Source organism: Lathyrus oleraceus, chromosome 3 (genome assembly GCF_024323335.1).
Source record: "Lathyrus oleraceus cultivar Zhongwan6 chromosome 3, CAAS_Psat_ZW6_1.0, whole genome shotgun sequence".
Taxonomy (NCBI): domain Eukaryota; kingdom Viridiplantae; phylum Streptophyta; class Magnoliopsida; order Fabales; family Fabaceae; genus Lathyrus; species Lathyrus oleraceus.
In genome coordinates, this window is record NC_066581.1 from 132,508,946 (window position 1) to 132,518,886 (window position 9,941).

The window sequence follows — 9,941 nt, forward strand, 5'->3', positions numbered from 1 at the left end:
GAAAGGGCGGTCCAGGCAAAAGAGGGATTGAAACAAACAACTGCGTCTGGCATGATCGTTTGCGCTTTGGTTAAAGCATCATGGACAATACCCGGTGGGGATCAGTCAGAATTGTCTTGTTCAGAAGGCAGAAAGCACGGAGAGTCTGAGGACATATGGGGTGTAACCGAGTTGGAACTCGATGAGATCACGGGTTTCACATTGCCATTAGGATAGATTTTTCCTTTTGTGCAATTACCTCTTTTCAGGAATTGCTTCCTTTGTATTGCTCAATTTGAGCCACACTTTTTCAATCAATAAAATGCATATTCAGTCAAATATTTTTGTTTTTGTTTTCATTACCGCTTGGATTGCAAAACATCCAGATATTTTTGATAAAGAATCTTGCATTTTAAGACATACAGGTCCCTTCCAGTGCATGTTTATAAGATTGAAAGCTTGAAATCTTATTTGGAAGGTTGAGTGACCCAAGTGTTGGAATCTTGACACGCCTGGGGCACGGTTTTATCTAACGATCTGTTTTGCAGGAACTGTTAGGTATTTTCACTCACTTGCAGGTTGTGATGTGGAAGCTTTGTAATTCCCCGCAGAGTCCGATCAGGGACGAGTGCATGAAGAAAGGACGGAGAGACGACGAGACGTCCGACGACCCTTGAAATTAATCAAGAAGACTCTTCAAAGTCGGAAAATTGAAATGTCTGTATAAGTCCCAGGAGTACGCTTTCCGTCGAGCGCGGAGCGGTTGGGAATACAAGATGATGGAGCAGAAAAGGTCCAGACGAGTCTGGGAATTCTCAAAAGTGGAAAGCTGATACGAGATTGGGAGGTGGATACCATGGTTCGACGAGTCGACAGGTGTTCTATACCAACTTTTCTCATTTCCCCAGCTATGTCCCCAAGCAGAATCAGAGGGCCAACTCCCCTGCAGATCCGAGGTCTGTGGATTCCCTAGCCGAGTCAGGATGGTTATCCTCGGCAGGTTTAAAGTGATGTTTCCTCAGCAGCCAGGCCTGAAGGTTGCTACTCCCCGAGTGGAGCGGGTTTCAATGAAATATATCTCCAGCAGTGTTCATCCTACCCGCGGATTGGACGAGTTTCCATAGCAGATTGATATCTGCATCCCCAGCTGAGTTGATTCTACCTATGGATTGCATGGGTAATCCCCAGCGGAGTGGCATTCGCTTCCCTAGCAGGGTCAGGATGGTTATCCCCAGCAGGTGTTAGATCGATGCTTCCCCAGTTGCCAGGCCTGGAGGTGGCCGTTTCCCATCAGAGTATCTGTGAGCATTTCCCCAGTGAAGTCGTCGGGTATCTGTGAGGGTTTCTCGAAGCAGAGTCGAAATTTATATCCTCAGCAAGTCAAAGGTCGTGGTATCCCCACAGAGTGTTGGTGGTTCTTATCCCCAGCAATTCCCGAGAGGATTGGGTGCAAAGGAGGTTTTCCCAGCAAGGGTTGCCTATTTCCCAACAGCAGTGCTATTCCCCAGCAGGGTGGAGTTGGAGCAATGTCGGGTTCCTCAGCAGAGTATCTCGAGCTTACCAGAAGAGTCCCTTGAGGGGGATACTTTTTATGCATTCATCATGAAAAATAGCATAGCATATTGCATAGAAAAATAAATCGCGTAGCATTTCCATAATTATGGAGCATTACGCAGAAAAAGATCATGCATCATATTGCACGCATAAGCTAGTCTCAAGCTGTGGTTACTGTTTGAGAGGTGGTTTGGCCCGAAGAGCAAGGTGTTACTCCGAGGAGTTCAGAATCTTGGGTTAATCAGAGATATTCCCCAGTAGTGCGATACTGGGGGAAGCTTTTCCGTCGGGCAGAGATGGGAATGAAGATCGGAGAATGTTACGCGATCAGCGCGACTCAAGCTGTGGTTACTGCTTGAGATTTGGGTTTGACAGAAGTTGGAAGATGATACTCTGAGGAGTTCAGCATTGGGATTTTTTGGAGCAACAGTATCTACCGGTCATCAGTAAGTGACTGGTCGAGTTCTCTTTGGTGTCAGTCAACATCATCGTTCGATGTCCAGTAAACGTCGAGTTTTTTCCCAGTCATCAGTAAGTGTCTGGTCGAGTTTTCTTTGGTGTCAGTAAACATCATCATTCAATGTCCAGTAAACGTCGAGTTATTTCCCAGTCATTGTTTAATGTCTGGTCGATCATTGTTTGATGTCCTGTCAACATCCTTGTTTGATGTCCTGTCAACATCCTTGTTTGATGTCCTGTCAACATCATTGTTTGATGTCCTGTCAACATCCTTGTTTGATGTCCTGTCAACATCCTTGTTTGATGTCCTGTCAACATCCTTGTTTGATGTCCTGTCAACATCCTTGTTTGATGTCCTGTAAACATCATTGTTTGATGTCCTGTCAACATCCTTGTTTGATGTCCTGTCAACATCCTTGTTTGATGTCCTGTCAACATCCTTGTTTGATGTCCTGTCAACATCCTTGTTTGATGTCCTGTCAACATCCTTGTTTGATGTCATGTCAACATCCTTGTTTGGTGCCTGTAAACATCATCGTTCGATGTCCAGTAAACGTCGAGTTTTCTCCCAGTCATCAGTCAGTGTCCGGTTGAAAGTGTTGCTCTGTGGAGTTTAGCATTACGACGTCAGATCAGCAATGATCCCCAGTAGTGCGATATTGGAGGAAATTTTTCTATCGAGCAGAGATGGAAATAACATCAGAAGACGTTACACGATCAGCGCGATTCCGGGGTTCAAATGGAGAAAAGGAGATGTTGAGGCATTTTCTGGAGATGGGGTTCAAATGAAGAAAGGGAAGTGTTGCGACATTTTCTGGAGATCGGGGTTCAATTAGAGAAGAGTATATGCTGAGGCATTTTCTAGGGTTCAAATAGAGCTTGGAGTTGAAGATTGTATCCGGGATGAGGTCCTTAGGATTATCTTCTGTTCATGTGTCACCTTAGACTCTGGCTGAGGCCAATGGAGGTCGTTATAGGTGTCTTCTGAGGAAGAGATACACATGCTACCTTCCTTTTGTGAAGGTATACCCTCTGACATGTCGCCCTCAGAGTGGTGTTTGGTGTTATTTCCGACGTTGCCAGCGGAATTATCACGAGAGATTGGAGATCGGGGTTCAAACGGAGAAAAGAAGATGTGGAGGCATTTTCTGGAGATGGGGTTCAAATGGAGAAAGGGAAATGTTGAGGCATTTTCTGGAGAACGGGGTTCACAATGGCGATCGTGAGTTATCGTCAGGCGACTGGGGTTCAAATTGGAGAATGGGGTTCATTATGTGGCAAACAGGAGAGCGGGGTTCAAATGCGGTGATCCGAGGATCATTTGCGCAAGAGAAAATTTCGGAGTTCAAGAAAATGGAAAAAAAAAGAGAATTTTTCGGGGTTCAAGAAAAGCATAAAAAAGAGAGATAATAATCCCGAGCGGATGTGGTGTTCAGGCCATAGTTATCCCTGCGTTACCATTTATTTTGGTATCCAGGTCGACATTTTTGTTTCGGTGATCAAGCCGAGTTTTCTCCGTACCAGACGGATATTTGTTTCAGAGATTGTTTCTTCGCCGATTCTGACAGGCGTTGTTAATTATTTTCCCATCAGAGTGCAAATTGTTCGTCTGTTCTTGGTATTCAATCACTCTTCATCCTGATCATCTGAAAGCCGAGGCTATTCATATCGACAGGTTCACAGTGGATTGAATAGGGGCAGCTGTAACACCTCAAAATTTGCCCTCCTCTCTTGGGACTAGCTTAACATATTGCATAACATTTTTAGGTCATTAGGCATTGCATATTGCATATCATGTGGTTACATTGTGCAAGTCATCCTCACAAGTCTTGATCAGGAGATGAAGAGGTCATGTGCATGCTGGGGTTTCATTGGACTGGGTCATTAATCATCTGAGGATGGAAGTCCAAATTAGGGTTTTGTGATTCTCAAGGATATTGGTCTTCATCTTGATTGAAGTGATACATCATCATCATCATGGTTTATCATCAGAGAATTCAAGTGTTGAAGCATATTCCTTGAGATTAGGGTTTTGACCACTGGTCAACCCTAATCAGTTGCATTGGGCCAATCAGGGCATGATCAGGAGATGGGGTCTATGATGTATATGAGGATCATCACATGATTTTATTGAGCTTATTGAGGCTAGGGTTTCATCCTTGAGCCATTTCATCAGAAGGTTGGGGCTCAGATTGATCAGTGCATTGCCAAATTCATCTATCAGTTGAAAAAGTCAACTGTGGTCAACTGTGCTTGATTTTATGGATTTGGAGATGGAAATGAGTTGGATACACTTCATTCATGTTGAAACAAGTGTTATTTGACATGTCAAAGCTCAAGAATGAAGAAAATCAAGTCAGGACAAGAATTGCCAAAAATAGAAAGTGACTCGTAATGGAAGTTTCCAAAAATGGAAAGTTTTTGACCTCAAAATTACATGTCCAAGGAAGCTTCAAATGAAAAGTTGTTCAACATGAAAGTTGTAGATCTTGGTCTCACCTTTCCAAAAAGTCCAAGAACTTGAAATTCCCATGTATGGTTGGCAAGTTATGGTCCATTCAATTTCAAAAATGACCCATAATCAAAGTGGCATAACTTCCACATGGAGTGTCCAAATTGAATGATCTTTTTATGTGCAAACTCCATTTGACATGTATTTTCATGGTGCATAATTGGAATTCATCAAAAATGGTCAATGCAAAAAGTCAATTTTCAAGTGTACAGTTAAAAATCCAAGGGCAAAATGGTCCAAGTTGAGAAATAATGAGAATTTTGGAATGGGGATTTTTGCAACACCTCACAAATGCAAAATAGAAATTGTTTCAACTGTCATAAGCTTGCAAGGCTCAATATTTGACCAAGTCATTTTGGAACTTCATTTGAAAATGTACAATTTAGCATGACATGTGGAAAATGAAAATTACATGGCCAATCAATGTGGGACAAGTTGCAACACATCATAACTGATATTTAGAGAATGTGTGAGCTGTCATACAGCTGTCATGGGCCCCATAGTGAAAAGACATATTTGCCCTTGCTTAGTAAAATGCATTTTTGCTAATTACATGTGTTTTGGCTAATTGGTGATTAATGAGGTGATTAGAGCTGGAGTATATATCACTAATTGTAACAGAATTTTGATCATAATCACATTTCACAAGAATCTCAACAAACTTTTCCCTCCAAATTCTCCAAAATCTCAAGAACACACAAGAACAAACATCAAAGAAAATTGGATCAAACTCTTCCAATTCTTCACCAAATCGTGTGATTCTTCTTGCTGCCATCTCCAATCATCTTCTTCTTGATCTGTTTTGGCAATTCATCACCAAAGAACATCAAATTCTCCACTGTCCATTCTTGATGCATCCATCGTGATTTGAGGATTTCTTGCACTAGGAGCAAATTCGAGCCAAGCTAAGCACTACATTCACCTTTTTTATCATCAAGCTCCACCTGTTTCAAGGAATTGCGCATCAAGAACTCAAGATCCAACACTGCCGTTGCAAGGTACCTCAGATTTGAATCTCTTCATTCTTTGCATGTTCATATGCGTTTTGTAGATTGCTTAATGTAGATGATCATGATACCTTTAGATTTTGGAATGGTTGATTGTGGAGAGAGATATCTTGACTTTTAGTTTGAATGTTAAAACCTAATTCGCTCGATCCAAGAGATTTAGGAACAATTAGGCAAAATTGTGTGTATATTCGTGCTCTACATGATGAGACCTTTCCAATGACTATCCATTTGATGATTTTGGTTGAACTTTGATGTTCTTGATGTTCATGGCATTTCTGGAAAACACGATGAAGAGGAAGCAAATTTTCTGGAAAATTAGGTGTTTGATCCATTGTTTCCGTGTGCAATTTCGAATTTGTGTTTCCCTCCGTTTCCAACCAATCATGCCGTGCCACTGAATTATTGAAACGCAGAGTTTTGGCATCCTGAGCGCATAATTACCATATTGCCATTAATTCATTTAATTTAATAAAACACTTAAATAATTATTACATAATTCATTCAATCTTAGAAAATTCATAAAAAAATATTGACTAGTCCAAAAATTATGAGGATTTTTTTGATAGCTCCCAAATTCCCTCTAGTTTTTTATAGGCATGGTTTCATAAGTTGTGCATGATAAAATGTTGACCTGGCCTATTGAACTTTGACTTGTGTGTATTTTTTACATGTTTTGCCATTTTCAATGTGAAATGCTCATACATTTAAAGAAATGATTGAAATTTTTTGTGCTCATTCTGGACATGTTGATGGTGATTTCCATATAAAGTTTGTGATTTTTGGATACTTGAGGAGTGAGATATGATTTTTTGGATCTAGGTGTGACAATTTGTGTCACACCTAGCTAGGTCAACTTCATGAATTTATTTGCATGACCTAGGATTGTTGGATTGGATTGAAATTTTGCATGGATGATCATTGATATGTTGAGAGATCATGAGAATTTTTCTGGATTTTTATATGGCATTTTCCATTTGATTGATATTTTTCTTCACTGTATGCTCATTGTGCAACCTTGTGTGACACATGTTTGTATATCTTGTGTGAAATTCTCATCTGGTTTTGGATAAATGTGAAATTTGGTGTACTGATTGTAGACACATTGTAGGACACCATGCTTTTGGTCCTATTCATTTCTTAATTGTTCTCACTGTTTTATGAATTTTTGAAGTGAATGCTTGTGTTGATGCTATGAATTGGCTTGAATAATTGTGTCTGGATTTCTTGATTTTTATTGGCCTAGTTCCTTTTGTCCAATTGAGCTGAACATTGACATGCTATACCTTGAATAGGTCCTGTTTAGGTGTGAATTATTTGAGGATTTTTGGAATTGTTTTGGTATGCTTTTGATTGAAGTTATTCTGTTTGGACATTGGATGTTGCATTTGACCTAGTTTGTGATGTTTTGGTCATGAAATGAATGTGGTGAATGATATGAGTATGGGATCAATTGCATTTTCTTTCTATTTGTGTTAAGATGATTTTGGTTGAGGATTGCTTGCTGTTTAGAATTTTTTTCTCCCTTTTGGACCCTAGGCTTGGCCTAGTGGTCTAGTTTCTCACATTTGGTGTGGATTTTCAGGATGAAATGCATAATGCTCAAGGAGAATGCTTCAAGTCAAATAAATTGAGATTGTTGGATGTTTTGAACTAATTTGACTTTGTTTTGTAGGTTGTGAAGCTTGAGCTTGAGCTTATAGCTTGCACTTGTGTGCATTAATCTGTGTTGCTTAATCTGTATAGTCTGACTGATTAACATTTGCTGTTTATTGTTGTTTGTCTGAGTACTGATGATACTTGATTGATTTCAGGTACATTTAGTCGCTTACAGTTCTTTAAGAACTTGCTTGCTGCTGCTTGGTTTTTAAACCACTTGAGGTAGGACTTCTATTCTTCATGTAGTCTGGGAGACCCGGCCTGTTACCTGGCCGGGCAATTGTCTGAAGTCCTCCTTAAGAGGCAATGTTTGTGGTTGTTTACATTTGTGCCAAGCAGGTAAAGACCTCTAAGAGGCAATTGGTGGATCAGAGGGATATGCAATCTATCCCCCACTATTCTGTTGAGTCGTCCCTCTGCTCACACGGCTGTGTGTTGACGCATTGGGACACAAACCCAAGATCTAGTGCTGTTGCACAATCGAGTCAGAGTCTTTGAGCGTAGAAGGGTCCCTCCATTCTGGACCCACGTTCCTTTGTCTGAAGCTCTCCCTGGTCAGGTATAAGAGATGTGAAGTCTAATCTTCACTCACCTCTCATCTGCTTCACCTTAGCCCCGTAATGGCAAGGTTAAGAGCGAATACTACCCATGTACAGATGACTTGCTTCGGCAGTCAAACCCATTGTTTGAGCCCACTTGATTGGCTATAGTGTGTGCTATGTGAATATTTGCTTGAAATGCTTGTTTTGATCTGTATGCTTGTATGCTTGCTTTCTTCCTGGATAGGATTAGCTTGCAGTTGTGCAATTAGGTAGAAACCTCAACGTAGGGCAATGATGCATGACAACACTAGGCTCGAGTACAGCTCCCTGGTAGTGTGTCTTCCCTTGGTTTCTGGCTAGATTTTCTTTCTCTTGAGGGGGAACTACATCGCCCTGATCCTTGTTCCAGACGAGGTATGTAGGCAGGAGGTCGTGCGAGACCTCTCCGGGCGCTTTTTTTCTTTTGTGTGTGTTGTTTGACAAATGCTAGGCTCGAGTCCCCGACTCCTTAGCATGTTGTTGTTTGTTTGTGCTTGTTTGGTTCGGATGCTGACGTAATTCCATCGAGTGGTTGTCGGGCTCCATGTTTGCCATCTGTTTGTGCGTTTTGTGTTGTTTGGCGTGCGTAAGCCGAACTACAGTGGCTCTGATTCTCGTTCCAGACGAGATATGTAGGCATAGGATGCGATGTCCTATCGAGCTCCCTTCTCTTAACCCCACCTGCGTTCCCTGTGTGTGTGTGTGATGTTTTAGCAACCTATTCTTTATTTTAGAACGTGGATCCCGTCGAGTACGACGGACGTGAGGGGTGCTAATACCTTCCCCTTGCGTAACCGACTCCCTTACCCTTTCTCTTTGGTCGCGAGACCATTTCCTTTCCAGGTTTCTCTGAGCGTTTCCTTTCCCTATTTTGGGATAAATAACGCGCAGTGGCGGCTCTGTGTTGTGTTTTTGTTTCAGCTCGCCGGTTGTTTTTCGCGGATGCGACATGTGGAAACCAACTTGGTTCTCAATTGGGAAAAATGAAATTTCATTGTTCCGGAAGGTATTGTGCTCGACCACAAAGTCTCCTCCAAAGGCCTTGAATTTAATCAAGACAAAGTTGAAGTCATTAAAAAGTTATCATCACCGTTGAACGTGAAAGGGATTAGAAGTTTCTTGGTTCATGCGGGTTCTTATCGAAGATTCATCAAAGACTTTTCCAAGATTTCAAAGCCTTTAAGCAACTTGCTTAATAAAGATAAGCCTTTTAATTTTTAATAATGCTTGTTTCATTACTTTTAATGATTTGGAAGAAAAATTGATTATCACACCCATAATTATCACGCCCGATTGGAAACTCGATTTTGAATTAATGTGTGACGTGAATGGTCATGTCTTTGGTGAGGTATTTGGTCAAAGAAAGACAAAAAAAATCCATGCCATACACTATGCAAGTAAAGTCTTGAATGAAGCTCAAATAAATTATGAAACAACTGAAAAAGAGCTTCTTGTAATAGTGTATGCATTAGAGAAATTTAGGTCCTACCTCATTGGTTCGAAAGTTGTGTTGTGTACACGGACCATGCGACGATAAAGTATCTGCTCACCAAACCTGATTCAAAGCAGAGGCTTTTTCGATGGACCCTTTTGTTGCAAGAATTTAATTTAGAAATTCATGAGAAAAAGGGCTCGAAGAACTTGGTGGTAGATCACTTATCCCGTTTGGTCAATGTTGAGGTGACCAAGCAAGAAATTGAGGTAAAAAAAGAGTTTCCGGATGAAAATTTGCTCATGGTGCAAGTTAGACCGTGGTTTGCTGACTTTGCAAATCACAAAGCAACTGGGTTGATACCGGAGGATCTAACTTGGAACCTGAAAAAGAAGTTCTTGCTTGATGCAAAATACTATGTATGGGATGAACCTTATTTGCTTAATATTGGTGTTGATAATATTCTAAGAATGTGTGTTTCAAAGGAGGAGTCAAGAAGTATTCTTTGGCATTGTCACAACTCACCTTATGGTGGTCACTATAATGGTTTAAGAACGACAATAAAAGTCCTCCAAACGGGCTTTTATTGGCCTTCTTTGTTTAAAGATGTGCACGCACATGCTAAAAGTTATGAAAATTGTCAAAGGGTTAGAGCAATTGGGAAACGAAATGAAATTCCCCTACAAAGTATGTTAGAAGTTGAGGTATTTGTTTTTTAGGGCATAGACTTTGTTGGGCCATTTCCTCCATCCGTTTCT